Consider the following 21,841-nt stretch of genomic DNA (forward strand, 5'->3'; position numbering starts at 1 on the left):
TTATCAAGCCTTCATTAATCTCTACCAATTGTTCATAACCTCATCAAGTCACTATGCTATATCTTCATCAAATCTCTAAGCATCAAAGTCATTTGTACTAACATAAATCCTTTTCAAGAGGGAGGATATGATTGAGGACCATTTGAAAGGACTCACATTGGGCCTTTAACTAGGACTATGGCTAGGACAATGGAAGAAGAAGAAGAAGGAGCTCAAAGGAATATACTTTTGTGGAGTGTAGTTTATTTGCTTTTATGTTCCTTCTCTTATAACATTGTAAAATTGTAAACATCATTATTTTGTGCCAAGCTAAATAATTTTTGGGTTATGTAATTTGGCCACCTAGTATATGATTTTTTTTTGGATTATCCGATGAAGTGGAAAATTAATTAATTAATCAAGCACATGTGCAACAAAGTAGATTTATGTTGAAAGCATGACATTAAAGTTGGTCAGTCTCATTTGAAGCATGACTATTCTGCATTTCAACATGGAAGAGCTTTAAGTCTATGGAGTTGGTTTCCATCATACTCGTTGTAACCTGTAGAGGGTAATACTTATTCTATTTAAGGGAATTAATTAGTGAAACTTTCTAAATAGGTTGCTTACACTACAAAAATATTTAATTTTAGAAGGAGTTAATTAGTTAGGGTTATAATAACCTTCAGTAAAATATAATATACCGGAGGTTTTAAAAACCCCAGAGTACCAAGGTTTTTTAAAGAACCCCTGTAAAATTTAAATTTTAATTAATTTTTTAATTTTTAATGTTTTAGAAACATTAGTGTATCAGTGCAGTGTTGTCTCAGTGCGGTGTTGCTTTCCTTTGTCGTGGTCGTGTCTCCACCGTCCTCTACCGTCGTCGCACATCTTCCATCGTTCTTCCTCACTTCTTCACCGTCTCAGAGGTGCAGTGCTGCTTTCCTTTGTAGCGTGGTCGTTTCTCAAAGGAGAAGATCGTTCTCCACTCTCCATCGTCTTCCACCGCTGCACATCGTTCTCCACCGTTCTTCCTCACTGTCTCATGGAAACTTCCTCCACCACCGCTTGAGATAACGAAGATTGCTCTCCCTTGCTTCCAATTTCGTTTTCATACTTCATCTCCCTATTTCGTCTTTCGATTTTTCTCTTTCGATCTCTCAATTTCATTTTCATACTTCATCTCCCTTGGTTTTGTTTTCATTTCATTTGCTATTACGTTCAATTTTTGCTTTCGATTTTGCTCTAATTTCATTTCTCTTTTTGATTTTGTCACTACGTGCGATTTTGCCAAGTAACCGTGCCATAGCCATTGCAATCGGATTGAGTTCAGATTTGCCATTGCCAAGAATCGTGCGTTCAATTTTCGTGCTCCTCTTTTCGGGCGTTCAATCGGAGTGCGTTCAATTTTCGTGCGTTCAATCAGAGTGCGTTCAATTTTTGCTCTTTCGGTACTTTCTTTAATTTTTAGTTTCAGTCTTTGTTTTGCATCACAGATGAGGTCTGTTCATTTTTATTTTCTAACTATCATCATCTTCAACTTCTTTTTTGCTACTCAACCTTTCATATATGTTTTTTTATGATTCTTTACTCAATTGCTAAACTGTGAGCAAATTTTGTGATTTCTTTGCTATACGCATGAGTTTGTTTTCATCACAGCATTCACGAACATGGAGAATACTGAAAAAGTTTTTTCTGCTTTGTCACTTCTTTGTTCAACTCTTTTTTCATCTCCAATCGTAATTGATTATTAAGGTTTTGCACAGTAGCTTTCAAATAAAATATTTTGTGTTGTAGGGATATTCTAGCTTGTTTAAGAGATTCAAGAACACCATCGAATTTGTGAGTTTGTTCGCGAGTAACTAATGCATAGATCAATTATCCTATCACACTTTTTTTCCTATTCCTCCTGTCTGTAATATATATTGTATAAAAAATATTTATAATCTCTTAAATTTGCAAGAAATATTAATTACAAATTAATGCAAGAAATTAGATTTACCTATAGTTATTTTCAAAATTATTTATTGATGCACAACAACATTTCAACAACATTTGCCTATTATCTAGTATGAACTCATATTACCCTAGCCTGAAACTCTATACAAAGCTGAAAGTGCTTGATTTTTTGTACAATAACTTCACCTAGGAGTTAGAAAAAGGGAAGAAAGAACAATGAAGATCACTAATGTAGAATAACACTTTTGAAAAAAACAGAGAATATGAAGGACATGGGCCTATAACTTTCTGCAGAATCTACATATATATCATCCTAGCATAGCCTAGAAAACAATGAGGAAAAACCTATCTGCATTTGGATTGATGAAAGAAATGCATGAATATTATATTTCTCATTGTGTTCTTAATGTATCTGTTATAAGAAGATAGAGACATAATAGTCAACCATTTATTTACGCTTATTATTAACTTCTTAAAATTAAATAGTTGGTACAATGTTCGTTGGCATGGTTCACGAAGTTGCTTACACCTTGCAATAGAGGGATACTTGGTGAGTACTTTAGTGGATTGTCCTTGTTTTACAGATTTTGGTATTGTCAACTACCTCACATTAATTGCCCATTTATTCTTTATTGGATGCTCTTTTGTCTAGGATGTTATACTAGCCTTCATGTTAGGACCAATCCCACTAATAATAACACTCTCATGCATTTTCCAAGTCCTTGCATGCATGTGTACCATGTTAAATGCTGCTACAGTAGTGGTGGTAGCAGTGAGTTTCACTATCTCTGAAAGTACTATCAGATAGGAGAAAATGAAAACAAGGAAAAGAGGAAAGAAGAGTGGTTCATTAAAGAGAAATCACATTTGTGATCTAAGCCTAATTCACATCAGAATTAACATCGATTTCTATTCAAAACTTTAAAGAAAATAAGTGAGATTTAGATTCATATTTGAATGTTTACTCTACTATATCCAATAATATCTCGTTAGACTTTGGATCGAACAATACTCATACTTGAAAGTATGAGAATTTGTTTAACATAGAAGGTGAATGAGCACATGGGGGAGATAGTAAGATACTTATCTTATCTGGTTAACGTTTTGGAAAGTATGTTAGGGATGAAACAGTAGAGAAGCACATGGGAAATGTATTGAAGGGCCCTCAAAACATCCACACCAACTCCAAAATATATTGGGGTATATAATTTATATGAGGCAAGCCAAAAAGTTAGAGAATACAGTAAAGATAACAACCCCATAAACAAAGAAAGAAAAGAAAAAGGGAGGGGAGGGTGGTCCTACACTCCCCTCTTACAAGTATCACACACAAGTTGTTAAAGGGAACCAAATAATGCAAAGTCTGATGGGTCACATGGTCTAGAAAGCAAACTGACACCCCTTGCCTCCCAATTACACATGCACATGCTCACTGTTCCCTAAGCCTCCTCCCGCTACTAAATAACACCACCTTAATCCTTTTTTTCTTCTCTCTTATAATCACTTTTTTTTTCTTTTCCATTAATCATGCAAAGAAAATCACACCCAAACTGTCATCAAAAGTTCTCACAACATCTCACAAATCAAAAACCCTTTTTGTCCTATCTAATATTATACATAACATTAACCGAAAAGTAAACTATTCCTAAAGTGCGAGTAGCCACTTTAGGAATTTTGCCACCTTCTGCAACTACTTTCTTTGCCCCCTGATAGCAGAAATGGAAGTCAAACCTTACAGAATATATTGGTAAAAGTAAATTATCCCTTGTTGATGTAGACTTTTACTTTCTTCAAGTGGGACTTTCATTCTCATTACACAATAACATCAGATTGAGGGTTTTTTCACATATATCAAAGGCAGAAACAAAGTTCTTCAACAAGACATTAAAGATCTTGACATGAAAGGCTTCAGCTACTCTATGTTTGCAATATCCATTTCATGAACTATGAGATTTTTATGCATACATTCAATGCCTTGTCTTTTACTACTTCTACTTAGAAGGCAGAAACCATATACTGAAGAAGGTTTAACACCATAATTAACTATTGTGATTTTAAAAGCATCATTTCAATATAATAATCATTTTTATTATATCCTATTATTATAATTATTGCTATGACTGCTATGACGTGTTTGGTAAAACAGTTCATCTAGATTATATGATGTCTTTGAACACTTTCTTGAATTTAGATAGTTTCCACTCTTTTTTCCTATTTTAAGCTTTATTAATTCAGTGAAGCTATGCAAAAACAAACTGTGTAATATATATAGTACTTTTCTTAGAAATTGGTAGTAGTAGTGGAACCCATCTTTTTATTCTCAATATTGGCATTTTCTATGAATGAGAAAAAAAATGATGTTTTGACTCGTTTCATCAGCGAACATATAACTTAATTTATTTAATCAGTGGGAATGAACTGATTAATTAATTTTTCATGTAAGAAAAAATGAGTATTTTGAACTTTCATTTCTGTGTAAGAAGATAATGGTTTTCTAGTTGTTTATATGTGCTTAAATGAAAAGTGAGAGAAAGCAACATGCACAATGAATAAATGGTTGGGGTCACTTGGAAAAAGGACTATTTTCTTATTTCATTTATCATTTTAATGTAAATAGAAAAAAGTCCCACATCAGGGAAATTGTTTCATGAAATACAAAATCAGTCAAATTTATCAAAAATTCTAGCATTCAAATATGCATGATTTTTAATATGAGATAGATCTTTTTAATCTTTTAAAATCTCTATCGAGTATTACTTCATTTTGTCATCTTCTAAAAAATATTTCTGGTAATCTCACTACAAAAATAATGATTTTTAGGTGGGGTTATTTTTGGCGTTTCTGGGGGTTTTAACCCCCACTAATGGCTTTACTAGGGGTTTGAAATTTCTCTGGAACAACCAACGTAGCTAACAAATTACTGGGGGGTTTCTAGCAACCCCTGGAACTTGCGCAATTTACTGGGGGTTTAGAAAACCCCTGGTACTACCAGAGGTTTAGAAAGGTGCTTATTCTTGTATTTATTTTGAAAGGTGCTTATTCTTGTATTTTGAAAGGTGTTGTAATTTCAAATATCTTTGTTGTGTGGCAAATGAATCAACCTAATCAAGATCACAATTATAACAGTTCTATTACCTTATTTATTTCATTCAAGTGGGACGAGACAAGTATTGAATTAACAATCATAGTGCTCTTTTTCCTTAAAGGAGAGAAGAATAATATAAATGTTGGAAAGGTATGGAAACAAAGTTTAGTATCACCCCATTTTTTGTTCCTGAATGTTATTGTAAACAATTAACTATTTAAATAGGTTGATTCTTAGGATTGGTTTTTTCTTATTCTCTCTTGCTATTCTTTATGTTATTTATTTACATTTAGAGAGATCCTATACCCTCACAACACAACTTCAGGACCTTAATTGCTTAAAGATTAAAAAAACTAAAATTATTTACAATCTTGATAGTTCAAAAAACATTTAATATCCATGTGAGTGATATGCAAAGAGTCCTTTTTTCTTGACATTGATGTAAACAGTTGAACCTGATGTGCTCACTGAGAGACCAATAATTTCAGCCTCGACTGGTTCACCTGGTCTTGGACCAAAGAAAACTTATGCTTCTGGCTCAAAAGCTACAATCCTTCCATATTTAATCACCAATATTCTGTTATCAGCTATCAAATATACCTGTATTTACCATGCAAAAATCAGCAATCAATCACCACCACCCAACCACAAACAAAAGCTTTACATAAAATAATATGTAGTATTTACCTTCTCTTCAAGGGTATAAAATACAGATAAGAATTGAAAATCCTCAACTTCAACAAACCAGGAAGAAACTATATATATATATATATATATATATATATATATATATATATATATATATATATATGTGTGTGTGTGTGTGTGTGTGTGTGTGTGTATATGTGTGTGTGTGTGTGTATATGTGTGTGTGTGTGTAAAAATAGTGAGATAATTAACTTGAAATGTTCCATTTTCCAATTTCTTTTTTGGGTACTATGTTCACATGAAGCATAAAACTTCTATACATTATATTTATCCATTCCTCCATGTAATCAATTCCAATTCTCGTATGTTGAATACTAACTAGACCAAAATAAATAAATAAATAAAAACATGTAGACCAAAACAATATTGATCACCAACATAATCAAAATTCCAATCCCTTTTAACTGAAAGTTATTGAAGGTATGAAATATCTACAAATACATGATCTGAACATTATGAAACTAACCCCATCTGAAGCAGAAAGTATGGAATGAAGATTTGGTATGGAATCTGCACTTTCAATTTTTATAATCACGTGTATATCAACATTATGACCTATAGAAAAAGGTTTACAATAATTTAGTTGATAATGAGAATGGTGGGGCCCATACATAATCACTGTCATGAGAACTCATGTATTATTAAATATTGAATAAGTCTAATAATAATGGTCATGTTGGCAGTTATGGATAGAACCTAGGAGAAATAACGTAGTATTATTATCTATTAGATCATGTGGTAGTATTACAGAATAACTTGTCCTACATTAGTTGTTTCGTATTAAAATTAGAAATTGCCTCTCTAACAGTTGTTTTGAAATATAATTTAATGCTGAAACAAAACTCACATACAATACATTCACTTTCTACATATAGTACTCTTTGTCCACAACAACAAATAAAAACACCTTATGACTCATTAGGACCTAACTCAAACCAGCTTTTAAGGCACATAGACACCCTATAATATTTCACTCAACTTTCTCATTAGTTAGCATCCTGTGTCAGTATACTAATGATACTAAGTACTCAAACACATCGGGTACAAAAACATTTACATACTCTACCAAGCAACACATACGATCCAATATGATACTTAGAAATCCCATAATACCCAAGTCTCTATCAACTACGAAAGCTTTATAAACTTTAAGTCATATATGTAGTAGAAAAGGGACTAAACACTACCCTATGCAACAATTAAGACAACTCCCAAAAGAGCTACAACTAAGGTGGGATAAGGGTAACCACAGTTCAGGTGGGTGACAGTAGTGAAAGGGGGTTTCTGACAATGGTTATGACTACACTAATATCTAATAATACATGGTTGTCACATTAGAGAAGCAATAAACACCGAGAAAGAAGAAATTTCCACACAGATGCACAAAGCCACACACCTAGATACAAAAGCATAAAAAGGAAATTAGACATCTAAAATATTACTTCTGAGATACTCTTTTAACTCGTGCACCACTCTAGCATAATTGACAAATGAGACAACATAGAAGTGTACTTGATTGTCCACCCCAAACTTGATATCTTCCCAGTCCTTGTCTGTGAAGTTGAAACATAAGGCAACAAAGTGTAAAATTGTCAAGTGCATTTGTATTCTAAAAGTAACCAGTTACAAGTGAATCACTGAATCTTATTACCCATGCGCAGTGTCAACAATAAATAGAACAGAACTATACCAGTTGATACATCAGCAAGCTTGGTGCTTGTCCAAATCAGAACGTATTGATATGTACAATTACAGAGCACAAAGGAAGACCTTAAGGTGGGTAAGTGCATAGGTAGATGATAACCTTATTTGGGGGAATGATATAAGAAACTTGATGTGACACAGGATGCTTTTCTGGACGTTTACCATCCTGTAGACCAGCAAATGATAGTTTACCATATGATATTGATCCCACCAACACAGATCCTTGTAGAGAGTTCTGTCAAAGTAAAATTACAAAAGTTACTAAATTTTAACAATACTCTAATGGAGATACATAAAGCAAGGAGGACAATGTACCTTGGGAAGTTTGTCTTTTGGTGGAGGACCAAGATAAAATCCTTCCTTTATACTATTAATAAGCAAACATCAGTACCACAACACAATTTAACATTTAAACCTTAAGGAACAAGGTAGGGACTATAAACCAGTAACATACTCCGATTGTGGTAGCTATGGTTAGACATGTCAAAGTGAGCCAACCCGGCTCACACGGGTTGGCTCACCACGGGCCGGGTCAAAATATTAGTGAGCCCAACCCGGCTCACTTTTAGGTGAGCCAGATTTTTTGTAACCCGGCTCAACCCACCACGGGTTGGTGGGTTAAGTGGGTTGGCTCACCAACCCACCTACAAAATTGAATTTTTTTTTTTCAAGTATTGAAATATTTCTAGTAATCATAACAATATTTACAATCAAATTTGATAAAAGCAAAGATGTCATTTTCTCCAGAGAACCATAGTATTTAGAGCTTGGACTGCCATATACATACAAACAAGCACTTTAAACTAACTAACTAAACATGTTCAAAAGTTGCTATTCATTTAGCCTCCAAATATTTCTTAGCCTGCATATGCAACACCATAACAGAGTGAATCCAATGCTACAATGACCTGCATAGATAATGAAAGGGTTGATTCAGATCACCTTGAATCAGATCACATGAAAAAATACACGTATACTCCAACTCAAAAGCATACAATTTTGCATATACTTAAACAACAACAACATAATGCTCAATATTCTGTTTAAATTACAATAGCAGAATAATACTATAAACTATGACAACAGAAAAATAATTCAGCAATTGAATTCAGTAGTAGAAAAAGGTGATGCTATACTGTGTTGAATATTCTAGAGCTCCACCATGATCAAAAGTCAGCATTGTCAACTATTTATTAAGGTTTTCATAAAAAAAATAAAATTATATCCAATAACTATATATACTTTTTAATCACGTGCATGAAACTGTACAGTAGTGACGCTTTGTTTAATTTTTCCAAAAGCCACTCACGTAGATACATGATAGGGTCGTTTAATTGGTTTGGATTTTTCTTCCTTATGAAATATTCTAACAGGGAAAGTTATGCGACAAAGATTTAACCAATTACTAACACAATTTATGAAAAATAAACAGAAGCAACCAGTAGATTTTCGTGCTGCAAATTGAATCAACTGTCGTTGGCATGATTTGAAATGTTTGAATTTTGGAGATTGATGTTAAATCTGCCATTGAGATTGATGTGCAATTAATACTTCCCAATAGGCAAATGATTAATTGGTATGCATGAGATGGACTAATTCAGTATATCCAACATGTGGTAAGGCAGAAACTAATGCAGAATGCTTCAACAATGGCCCCTGGACATATGCAGAATTCAGTATTCGTACAGAAACAATCACGGAGTCATGTTAACCTCAAATCAAATTACTCCTCAAATTCAATATTTGTACAAACCAGAAAGATATGCTAACCTCAAATTACTCCATTGGAGTCATGGATTGAAAAGTCTAGAACAATTTCCTCCTCTTTTTGACAATCTTCATTATCATCATCTTGAAAATTAAAAACAGAATATTAACAAATGATATAAGCTATTAGAATAAGAAGTATGATGTAAAAGGATTGAAAAGTAATATAAATTAAATTACCAATATTTTCAAATCCATGTAACCAATTTTGAGTTAAAATTAGAGCTTGAACATTGTCAGGAAGAAGATTAGATCGATATTTGCTAAACTAAATGCAGATTCACTAGCAACAGTTGTTATTGGAATACTTAACACCTCACATGCTAGTCTACATAGATTTGGATAGCGTTCTTGTTGATCCTTCCAATAGCTCAGAACATCTAACTTTGGAAAATACTTTGGCTCAAGTGGTGTTTCAGTTAGATATAGATCCAACTCAGACTTGCCAGTTACATTCACATTTTGGCTTACGTAATTGATATATTCCTATAACAATATAATGCAAACATAAAAGTTGTTTAAAATAAAGATAAGACAATAATAAATAACAAAATTAGTTAGGAATAATGACTAACTTACATTATATGGATCAATCTCTTGGTCTTCTTCCATATTCAAATGTTCTTCTGTTGAACATGTGACTTGAGAACTTGATGCATTGGATGAATTTGACCTCACACTCACATATTCTTCAAAAAGTTTGTACATCTTTCCTTTTATATGATTAAGCTTTTCATCACAAGTGGAAGGATCAAGCTTTGAATAATAGAATCGGAGTGCTTCAAGTTTCATCCGTGGGTCAAGAATCATGGCAATTGAAAGAATGATACTATATTCACTCCAATACTTGTCAAATTTATCCATCATCCTTTTTGCCATGTCTTTCATTAAAGGATCATCACTTGTTAGAGTATCCCTTAACAACCACTCAATTTTCCATACTTGCATAAAATATTCATTAGAGGTTGGATAAGATGTCCCTGAAATCAAATTGGTTATCTTATAAAATGGCCTTAAAAATTCACACATCCTTTCAGCTCTTTTCCACTCATCATTTGTTGGACAATGTTTAAAGTTTCTATCACGTATAGTGAAACTTCCAAAAGCTCGACGATACTTAAGACCACTTTCAAGCATCAGAAAAGTAGAATTCCATCTAGTAGGTACATCTAACCTTAAGCCCACTTTAGTATCAATACCCCTCACTTGAACAACACATTCAGTAAATGCTATTTTTCTTGCCTCTGACTCTTTCACATATTTAATGCTTTCTCTAATTTTGTGCAAAGCAACTTCAGCCACTTTTAAACCCTCTTGAACTATCAGATTTAAGATATGAGCACAACACCTCACATGAAAAAATTCACCCTCACACAATAAGCTATTTTGTAAGCTTAATTGTTCATCCAAAATTTGTTGCATACGATCATTGGCAGTAGCATTGTCTAAAGTTATAGAAAAAATTTTCCTATCAATTCCCCAATCAGTCAAACATTCAAACACTTTATTTGCTAAATCATGACCCGTATGCGGAGGTTCCATTTTACAGAAAGCAAGAATTTTACTATTCAATTTCCAGTTGTCATCAACAAAATGGGCTGTCAAACAAATGTATCCCTTTTGAGTACAAGCAGTCCAACAATCTGAAGTCAAACAAATTTGATTATGACAATGATGCATTTCATGTTTCAATTTCGCTTTCATCTCAAGATGGAATTTCCATAGATCAGAAATAGCTGTATTCCTACTTACATGCTTCACATCAGGATTCAAATATGAAAGCAATTCTCTAATCCATTTGTACTCAACAAACTTAAATGGCAAACCATGTTTTACAATTGCCATTGTCATAATCTCTCTAACATGCTTGTGATCAAGTTCCCTACCCCTTAACTTTCCCATATGATCAATTATCATCCCCCCTACATCTTTATATTTTGGGGTAACATTGCACTTTTTCAAATGACGCAATAGTGTTGAAGTACCTATTTTAGTGCCACCAATTACATATTCTTGCCTACATGCATTACATTTGGCCTTCTCTTTACCATCTTTCACTCCAACTTTAGTAAAATATTTCCAAACTTCAGAGGTAGATGTCTTAGCCTTCTTACTTTCTTTTTGAACCTCATTATCTTCATTATTAACAGAAGGTGGCTCTTGCTCATTAGGTTTTTCATTATTTATATAACCATCAACGTTAAGATTCACATTAACACTCCGATGAATAGTTTCAGATTCCATGCTGCACATTAATTTGTGTAAAAAATAAAAGTGAAAAACTTACTAAAAAGAATAATCAACACATAAACAAATCTGCCCAAAGCATGTGCGCACATACAAGAGAGAGTTTATAGAGCATACCTTAACAGAATAGTTATATCTTTATACAGAGCAAGGACGAACTCCACATTGATGGGTGTTCAATCGCAACTTCACCTAAGTCAAGAAAACAAATGCACAGATGAAAAGTTTCATTTGAGATGTAAACAGAGAAAGAAAGAAACATGAAAATGACGTCGTAGTACCGAGTGAGAGTGGCTAAGCAGAGGAGCAGCGGGAGCAGAAGAAGCGTCGGCTTGACCACCACCGAACGACCGGCACCAACGTCGACCACCACCGCCAAAGAACGACCGATGACCACCACCTTCATGCACCACCGTGACGGACAGGAGTTAGAGGGAAGGGAACTGCGAGTGGGTCGAAATTGAAAATAAGAAGAGGATTAGGTTAGGGATTGCGTTTTTTCTCGACTCGACCACCACCGAACGGCCGGCGCCAACGTCGACCACCGCCGCCAAAGAACGACCGACGACCACCACCTCTATGCACCACCGCGACGGACACCAGTGAGAGGGAAGGGAATTGAGTCTGTATGGGTCAAAAATTAAAATGAGAAGAGAACTAGGTTGGGGATTGCGGCTTAACCACCACGGAACGGCCGACACCAACGTCGACCACCGCCGCCAAAGAACGATCGACGACCACCACCTGTGGCACCACCGCGACGGACACCAGTGAGAGGGAAGGGAACTGCGTCTGCGTGGGTCAAATATGAAAATGAGAAAGAAGTTAGGGATTGCGTTGCATTTTTCTGATTCTGAATGAAATATTAATTTTATTAAATTACAGTTTTTAAATAAAGGTGGGTTGGTGGGTCAGCTCACCATAACCCGGCTCGAACCCACATAGCCCACGGGTTAAGTGAGCTCAACCCGTTTTGACCCATTATCGCAAAAAAAAAAAAAATTTTTCCCAACCCGACCCGGCTCGAACCCGTGGTGAGCTGGGTTGGCTCACGGGTTCTGGCTCACATTGACATCTCTAGCTATGGTAGTGTCAAAGCTACTACTTGATGGTGGAAAAATAATCAGTGAGATAGGGCATGAGTAAGAGAGATGAAATTGAAAGAGGAAAACGAAATCGAAAGCAGCAATACAAGAAAACGAAATCAAAAACAATGATGCAGGGAACAAAATCGAAATTGAAATGAGACGAAATAGAAAATAGGAGATGAAATCGAACGAGAAAGAACAATAAAAAGCAAGGAGATGAAATTGAAAGCAAGATAACGATCTTCATTACCTTAAACTTCAAGCAAAAATGGTGAAGCTACGGTGGAGGCACGATGAGGCTTAGTGGAGACATAGTGGAGGCATGCACGAGAAGGGTTTATTTTCTTACTACTAGGGTAAAACAAAGAGAAAGAAAAGAGGAAAGGGTAACGGGTCAAGTAATTAAAAATTATGAAAAAGGAGAAAAAAAATAAAGAGGCATTCCTTGGGTTTCTTAAAAAAACCCCAGATAGTTAAATGGGGCTTTTAAAACCTTCACAATGTGTATATTTTATTGGAGGTTATAATAACCCCAAGTAATAAACCCCACCTAAAAATCATTATTTTTGTAGTGTCTTAATTATATATCATTCAATTATTGCTAATATTTAAAATTTGCAATTATATATATATATATATATATATATATATATATATATATATATATATACTTTACTATATAAATAAATGCAGTAAGAATAGATGATACGACAATTAATAAAATGTGATGTATAAGGGGGGTTTCCATCTCTTCTTGAAGTCATTTTCATTGAAATTTTTCATCCAATTAATTTTTTTTAATAACAAACTTTAAACGCTGGTAAATTTGTAATTATAATTTTAAAATACACAATTAAGATATTATTTTTTAACTTTAAAATTTAAAAAAAAAATATTTATTTTTGTGTATTATGTCATTTGTACAGAGAAAACATTCGAATCATAGTTACATTCATAACCTTCCATATATCTTTGTTTGTGTCTGATGTTGGAAAACAAAGTTCACACATGCAAACTTTCTTTCCTTGAACACTGGCTTTGTGTTTGAGCGTAGCAGAAGAAGCATTGATGTCAAATGCAGAGAAAGCTCGAACTTTATTTGGAATTTCTCTCTCTTGGGACTCTAATTTAATCATCAATGCCTTTTCATCTTTATTATACAACAATACGTGAAGAAGGAAAAGGACGAAGGCTCTTTGCAAATTCACCAACTAATTCAGTTTTTGGAAATAGAGTTAATGTAAGAATTTCTTATCCTTATATATTATGTATTATAGTTTAATCATTATATTTTATCCTTCTATTTTATTATATATTCCAAATTCATTCCATATTTGTAATAATGTTTAAGTTTCTATCTACTGGTACAAATAGTTAACCATTTTGGTCTTAATATTTACTAATAATAACACCAATAATAATAGTTCTACAGGTTTCTGTCTCTCACCTTTGCTTTCTTCACACAAAAATTATATATACATATGGTTTTTTCAACAAATGTTTACTTTAGATAGGAAAGGAGAATTCATTATTCTCCTTTATTATATTCATTATTGTTATCCTAAAATAATGTATGAATTATTTTGGCTTGAATAGACCCTATTTCCAATGGATAAATCTTGGATAGACATGCCAAGAAACACACCTTAATATATGGATGGCTTAAACAAATTTTTGGACTTTGCATTTGCTAATAGTGGTGTAAGGAGGAAAATAGTATGCCCATGTAAAAAATGCAACTTTAACAAATGGCATGATCGTGAATTAGTGTATGAGCACTTGATTCTTAAACCTTTTCCAAAAGGATATACAATGTGGCTTCTACACGGGGAGAGAAGAGGAGTAAATGTGACTGATGAAACACGTGTAATGTCGCAAGGAGATAATGAAATAAATCCAATGTTTGACATGGTTAATGATGCATTTGGGTATCATCAATATAGCAATGACACGGTGGACGATAAGAAAATGGGTCCAGAGTCAAGCCATGCCGGAAATGATGATATTGGAGATTTTGTTGAGTTAATATGAAGGGTGTGATAAATATTCTAAACTTTCATTCTTGATCAAGTTGTATCACATCAAATGTCTTTACAAAATAAGTGACAAGGGAATGTCCATGATATTGGAGTTGTTGGCAGATGTCTTTGAACATGCTAAAATTCCACGCTCATTCTATGAGGCAAAGAAAACCATTAACAAGCTTGGTCTTCATTACACCAAAATCGATGCTTATCTGAATGATTGCATGTTGTACTTTGGAGAAGACGCAAATAAGGACTTTTGTAAGAAATGTAAAACGTCTAGATGGAAGGCAAAAAGAAAAGGTACAATTGGTGCTACAAGTAATAAAAGAAAAAGGATTCCTGCAAAGGTGTTGAGGTATTTTCCTTTGAAGCCACACTTACAGAGGATGTTTATGTCCTTCAAAATAGCTGAGCCTATACGATGACATTCATCGGGAAGTACAAATGAAGTCATCTTAAGGCATCCAAGAGATTCTAAAGCATGGAAGACATTTGACTTTAAGCATCCTCAATTTGCCTCAGACCCTCAAAATGTGAGACTTTGTTTGGCTACGGATGGGTTTAATCCATATGGTAATTTAAGCACTAGCCACAATATTTGGCCAGTTGTGCTCATACCGTACAACCTTCCGCCTTGGATGTGTATGGAACAAATTTCATTCATTCTCTCCATGATTATTCCTGGAAAGCGAGCTCCAAGAAATGATATTGATGTATATTTACAGCCACTAATAGAAGAGTTGAAAGAGCTATGGAATACGGGTATCAAAACTTTTGATTCATATGGAAGTGAAATGTTTGATATGCATGCAGTTATATTGTGGACCATTAGTGATTTTCCAGGTCTTGGAACCTTATTTGGATGGAACACACATACTGGGTTGGCATGTCCTAGATGTAATTTTGACACAACTCCTAAGAAACTTATTAAAGGTGGTAAATTTTGTTTCATGAGTCATCGTCGTTGGTTAGATGGAAGACATAGATTTAGACTGGCTCGAATGAGATTTGATGGAACTATAGAAAATAGAAATCCACCTTTGGCGATCTCAGGATATGATGTGTTACAACAAGTTCAAAATCTTAATGTTGAATTTGGGAAAGAACCATTACTTGAAGAATGGGCCAAAAGACAACGGGGAGTTAATGATGCTAAGTTAGACACTCAACAATGGCGAAAAAAAAAAGTATATTTTTTGAACTTCCTTATTGGGTAGACAACTTATTGCATCACAATTTGGATGTCATGCACATTGAAAACAATGTATGTGATAATGTTGTGTCTACATTGTTGAATGATAGTTCAAATAAATGTAAAGACAATCTAAAGGCATGAAAAGATTTACAACTCTGGGGTATTAGACCCGATCTTTGGCCTGATGAGAATGGTAGATATCTCCCTGCTATATATACATTGACAAATGCAAATAAAGATATCTTTCTCAAAACTTTGAAGAACATAACAGTTCTAGATGGCTACTCTAGTAACATTAGCAGATGCATTGATGTCAAACAACGTAAGCTTGGAACATTAAAAAGTCATGACTCACATGTTTTGATGGAGCAACTTCTACCTTTGGCAATTAGAAAGACACTCCCTAATGAAGTTTGCTCAATTTTGACTGATTTGTGTTTGTTTTTTAGACAATTGTGTAATAAAGTTTTGAAAATGGATGAACTTGACCAACTACAAGGTAGAATTGTTCTCACATTGTGTCACATGGAGATGTTATTTCCTCCTTCCTTTTTTACGGTCATGGTTCATTTAATTGTTCATTTAGTGGAAGATGCTAAGCTTGGAGGACCCATCCAATACCGATGGATGTATCCCATTGAGAGGTATCTTGGAAAATTGAAGTCGTATGTCCGTAATAAAGCACAAGCAAAAGGATCAATAGCTGAAGGAAACATGGCTGAAGAGTCTTTAACATTTTGTTCTAGATATTTAGATGGAATTGAGACTGTATTCAATCAATTGCATCGTGTTGATGATGAACCTAATAATGTGTCTTGTAATGTAAGTACATTGTTCCCACTAATCGGAAAACCAGTTGGGAGTTTTACTTATTTCACTCTATCTATAAAGGAAAAGTTGCAAGCACATCGTCATGTGCTAACAAATTGCCCCATAGTTGACCCATTTATAAAGTAAGTATTTATAGAGCAAGGCGTTTTTATATATTTGGTTTTTCATTTAACATTAGATAACATATTTTACATGTTTCACATAGGGAATTTAGAGGCATTATACGAACACAACTAAGAAGTTGCACACGATCTTCCTCTGTGATAGACAAAAGGGTTCATAAAGAATTTGTTGAGTGGTTTTCACGTCGTGTATGTATCTTTTCTCTAGAAATCTTTGATTTATGAGTATGTTATAATTTATATGATTCTTACTTTTTGTGTTTTAGATAAGGAATGAATCATTTGATATCCATTTAGATGATTTAAAGTTCTTGGCCATGGGTCATATTGATTGTGCAAAGCGATATAATGCCTACAATGTTAATGGGTTCAAATTTCGTATATTTGAGCGTGATCTATGGCTTAAAACACAAAACAGTGGAGTATTTGTAAGACCCAAGAAAATTAATTAATTAAATAATTAATTAATTAATAAATGCGGGAGAAAGGCGTCTTTATGACATTAATTGTTGTTTAATGTGACGTGGAAAAGTACTAGCTCATATGGTTGAGAGTACTTTGATTGTGTGAGAGGACTTGGGTTCGAGTCCTATGTATGCCAATTATGTGTTGTTGTTTTATGCTTTGTTTTATTAATATGAAAGAGTGTGGAACTTGAAATGTAAACTTATGCTGAGTGTGTATATCATTAAATGTGAATTGGCATAGTGGTTGTGCTTTGGCATTATGAGTGGAAGGTCATGGGTTCAAACCTTGGTGGGCAAAGAATAAGCTCTAATTTTGCTAGCTATTACTTGTGGTATGAATTTGAAGGGGTAAAGAAAACCTAGCAGAAGGGTAACCATTAGGTGGGTTTTGGCATTTGTGGTGAACTGCTATAGTGAGAGGCATGAAATTGAGAGTGTGGGTAGAATTTTGGGTGTGCAAGGGCTGAAGCAAGAGGGAGGTTGGAATCAAGGTGTCTGTCTTCTCAATTTTGAGCTTTTCTTTGGTTCTGTGTCATGGATTTCACAATTGATTTTTGTTTGGCATGAAATTCGTGTATTATGTGCAATGCTTGAGAGTTTGATTGGTTTGAGGTTGTGTGCATAACCTTGTGATGCATTATATAATTAGAATGAGGGTTTTGGTGTTGTTATTTTTAGGTTATGGCCAATATGTGGGTTCATAGGATTCAAATGTGTTGCACTACATATATATATAGGGCTTGGTTGATGATACAAATTGATTGAACATGTTTGGTTGCGATTTGGGATTGGTTTGGGTATGTTTCGAATGATTGTGTGCGTGTACAGAGGCAAAACCCTGCAAGTCTCGCCCAAGTGAGTCCATCTCGCCTAAGCGAGAATTGCAGAGCTACTCTTCTGATTTAAAGGTCTTGTAGCTCGTCTAGGCGAGCTGTGTTATTGTTGAGCGAGTGACACTCTCGCTTAGGCGAGAGTGGTTCGCCTAAGCGAGATAACAAGGAAATGTGCTCATATTGAGCGTGATTTCTCGTCTATGGCAAGGGTTTGTGGGTTTTGAGCGAACCAGGATCTCGCCCAGGCGAGGTGGCCTCGCCTAAGCGAGATGTCGTGACCATGTGTGATGCTTGTTTGCGTTTTAGCTCAGGTGAGTTGGAGATGGGTGTTTGGGCGAGAGATGATCTCGCCTAGGCGAGAGTATCTCACCTAAGCGAGATAACGTGGTGTGGTCTCTGCTTTAAGCTCGCTCAGGCGAGTTGGGTTAGCCTAGGCGAGGCTGAGAGCTTAGTTTGGGCGAGGGGTCCCTAGCCTAAGCAAGTTTATGCGAGTTACTGTGTTTCATGTGTTTGTGAGTGTGTGTTTTGGTTGTTTATCATAAGGATGGATTGCATATGCATGTGGTGTGATGTTTGGGCTTGAAGGACTAAGTCCAATAGGGGTCTGGGATGTGCTCGGTGGTTGGACACATGATGGGCATGGAACTGGTTAAGTTCTTGTCGACTACTATTGGGCGAGGAGTCCATAGTATGGTGATTGCGTGCGTGTCAGGGTCCAAGTGTGAGACTTGGATGTTTTACTACAGACGAGGAGTCTGTAGGGCAGGACTATGAGCGGGATAGGCTCATAGGGTTGGACCACGAATGAGTTAGTTTCGTGGGAGCACAGGGAAGTCCCAAGACTTAGTTCATGCATATGACTCATGAAGGACTATGAGGTCATGGTTTGGGTGATTTGGAAATTATAAAGTTAGTTATGTTGTTTTGGGTTGGGAAACATATTTATATCATGTTTTGTTTATATATGTTGTGCATAGCTCACCCTTTCTGTGTGTGTGTGTGGCGATGATCGGATAACTTGTTATCCGGGAGTAGATGATGTGACAGGTGGGCCAGGAGACACTTAGACGCGGAGCGAGGGCTAGCAGGGGGATAATTTTGTATATGTATATAGATGTTTACATTTTTAGTTTTGAGAAAATTATGTAATCCCTCTTGGGAGTCTTTGACTTTTAATTCGGTTTTATGAATTATGGACTCCTGGATTTATGGATTTTAATTTTTAAAATTTTAAATTTCCCGTGTTTTGGGAAATAGTTTATATTAAATGCAGCACTTGTTGGATTTCAAATTTTTATTTATTTAATATCAGTAATATTTCTTTGGGATGTTACAGTGTTTGGTACATTTGGGACAAGGAGTTATGCAAGTAGTAGTGATAATTAAATGCAGTTTGGAGGTGTGCCATATTATGGTCGACTGGTAGACATAATTGAGATAAGCTACCATGGTCGATTCTCAATTGTTTTATTCAAATGTAACTGGGCTAATACAACTACTTCTAGAGGGATTATGAGTGATGAGAACGGATTTACATTAGTAAGTTTTGCGTGCTTAATCCATATTGGTGATAATGATGATGACGAGCCATACATTAAGGCATCAGAAGCTCAAATGGTGTATTATATAGACGATGAGTTGGATAAAAATTGGTGCATACCTGTAAGGATTTCCAATCTAACTTTATCAATATTTATCTGTTGTCAGGAGACTTGAAGATGAACTTTTCAACCTCAAGTAAGTCTAAGTCAAAATCTGAAGAAGTGAGTACTCATTCTTCACTGCCTAGTACTCAACCTCTAAGACTTGAAGTACAAATTCCAACCCCAATTACACCTCAAGTAAATATTCAACAAGGTCCTACATTTTCATTTTCCCCTCCACTTCCATCTACATCTCAAGCAAGTATTCAACAAGGTCCTAAATATGCTTGCCTTCCACCTCCATCTGCACCTCGGCCAAGTAATTTGTTTTATCAAATTTCATGAATAAGTATTATGTATATAATTTGTTTTACATTAGATTTTGTATATATCAAATAGATTTTATATTCAGTTTTAGGAATATCTAACCAATTTATTTTCAAGAACCTTGAAAGTGAGGATATCTTCAACTAGCCAACCCCCAATTGTGCCTCAATCTAATTCTCAGCCACCATATCAATCATTTCATGTTTTTGAACCAACAATACCAACTTGATGAGTCCATCCTCAAGAGTAAGGAAGCCAAGGAGAAGCCATGCGGAATTGATGAGGCTTCCATGGAGAAGGATGAAGGTGCGGAAGGTAGAAGATGAAAGGAGAAATGATGCGGCAATGGTGTTTGGAGAAGCTCTCAAGTGAGGTTGGGCCAACACTCAAGGAAGGGGGCTAGAGGAAACCAAGAAGGAGAACTCTAGCCTAAGTTGATTCACAAAAAGAGAGGAGTCTGGAGTCATCTCAACAGAATTTCTCTACTATATTCATGAATGAAAATACAAGGGTCCTAAGCTCTCTATTTATAGGCTAAAATGAGACCAAGGAGTCTCCAAAAAGTGGAGGGAAAAAGGAGTCTAGAAAGTTGAATTTTGGAGCCAAAAAGGAGCATGCGGGAGGTGTGACTTGCCACCTAAGCAAGTCACACTTGTCTTGCCATGGGAAGCTAACTCCCATCCTTAGAGAGCAAGTTTGAGAAGCTTCTAGGCTTTTCTAGAGTAGACACACTACTCTTGGCCCATTTGGCCCAATTCCCCTTTGTGGTCCAAAATTACTAATAAAGCCCAATTTCCTCTAAGGCCCAATATATGGCCCAAAGAAAATCCTATTCTACTAGGCCCAAAATACAAAGCCCAAAAATAAACCCTATTCTAATATTTACAAACAAAGAGTTTTAGGCTAGGTCTTCACATCTTCCTTGGCCAATGTAATGTTCATCTTGGGCCTTGTATGTGCATTGGAGGCTCATTCTTCTTGTATTCTCCTAGCCATAAAAAGAATCAAGACAATTAAAGATATCACAAAAGAATGGCCCAATAAAAGTATAAGGCCCAAAATGATTATTTTTTTAATGACAAAGAAAAACTAAATGGCCCAGGCCATTGGCCCAAGCTGAAAAGCCCTGTAGGGTGATATTCATCATCCCCTCCCTCTTGAAGAGGATTTGTCCTCAGATCTAGAGGATTCTTTAAGGCCCACAGCTTTGAAAGCTTGATTCCTCCAGGATCAAAAATATGTATGCAGTAATCATCAAACAATTTTTTTGTTACTTTTCCGAAATGGAAGCAGAATATATTTGTAAGGGCTATATGAAGAAGGCCTTTTAATTTTGGAAGGATTTGGTACATAGCCTACTTCATAAAAATACTGCTTCTCACTTTGACTTAATTGATACCTAAAAGGTAACTCTAAGTCAAAGAAGATTTTTGGAAATTCTTTTGAAGTGTTTAAAATGAATGATGAAGGTGGAAAAACAATTTTAGGGAGAACTAAGACAAAAGTATTAACAACAAATAAAGAAGAGTTGAAAGATGGAATTACTCCCTTGAAGTCTATGCAAGGAGTCGTAGGATGTTGTATCTCTACTTCCCTAAGCATTATTTCTTTCCTCTCAATCTCTTCCTCTTTTCTTTTAAACTCTGCCTCTTGTCTTACTCTCTTTTCCTCTTCATATTCTATTCTCTTTTCTTCCTCCTTTTGTTTTCTCAACTTTTCCTCTTCTTCTCTCAATTCTTGCTCAAATTTCTCTCTTTCTTTTTGCTCTCTTTTCTGAATTCTTATTTTTTCTTTTTCTTCCAACTCCTTCATCTCTCTTAAGAATATTGTGAGTTTTTCCTCCTTCCTTCTTGCTATCT

General features: G+C 35.1%; 2 long non-coding RNA genes across 2 annotated transcripts; one reads left to right on the top strand and one right to left on the bottom strand.

Moving 5' to 3' along the window:
• The first annotated feature begins 791 nt into the window (after window positions 1-791).
• On the top strand, window positions 792-13,893 carry LOC114166351. The gene is made up of 3 exons (XR_003599900.1): window positions 792-1,406; window positions 2,425-2,488; window positions 13,595-13,893. It is a non-coding gene; the product is annotated as an uncharacterized LOC114166351 (long non-coding RNA).
• LOC114166350 lies at window positions 7,555-12,862 on the bottom strand. Its single transcript, XR_003599899.1, has 3 exons — window positions 12,788-12,862; window positions 7,751-7,802; window positions 7,555-7,670 (listed from the first exon to the last, which is right to left on the bottom strand). It is a non-coding gene; the product is annotated as an uncharacterized LOC114166350 (long non-coding RNA).
• Window positions 13,894-21,841: the final 7,948 nt, after the last annotated feature.

The sequence above is a fragment of the Vigna unguiculata genome, chromosome 10, assembly GCF_004118075.2.
Source record: "Vigna unguiculata cultivar IT97K-499-35 chromosome 10, ASM411807v1, whole genome shotgun sequence".
Taxonomy (NCBI): domain Eukaryota; kingdom Viridiplantae; phylum Streptophyta; class Magnoliopsida; order Fabales; family Fabaceae; genus Vigna; species Vigna unguiculata.